We start from the raw sequence: 439 nt of genomic DNA, 5'->3' as shown, positions 1-439 counted from the left end.
GTTAGTCTAATTAGTTAGTTAACTGGTTAATTAAGCAACACTAATTAAGTTAATTAACCATTAAATTAATTAATTAATTTAATTATTTATATAAATATATACTTTACTTTATTTTTTTAAACGTTTTCAGGGCGTGGGGCCCGTTCGTCAGTGGCACTAGGCCAACCCCGCGGGGCGGGTTAATGGGTGGAACCCCGGGGTCAGGAGCGAGGCGGGCGCCCGTGGAGGCCGCAGCCTGCGTGGGGCGGGGCGAGGCCGGCGGGGCGCCGGCAGCTGCCAGCAGCGGCGAGGGATGGCAATGCAGGACTGCGACGAGCAAAGGCGCGAGTGGCAGGCAGGGCATGGCGTGGTCCCGAGCAGTAGCAGGGTACGGGGACGGTGGGCGAGGCGCGGACGGGCGCGGTCGTGGCCGGTGCGGGCGCGGCGATGCGAGCCGCGG

This window comes from Triticum aestivum, chromosome 2A (genome assembly GCF_018294505.1).
Source record: "Triticum aestivum cultivar Chinese Spring chromosome 2A, IWGSC CS RefSeq v2.1, whole genome shotgun sequence".
In the NCBI taxonomy this organism is placed as follows: Eukaryota; Viridiplantae; Streptophyta; class Magnoliopsida; order Poales; family Poaceae; genus Triticum; species Triticum aestivum.
Note: the sequence above shows the minus strand (reverse complement) of the source record.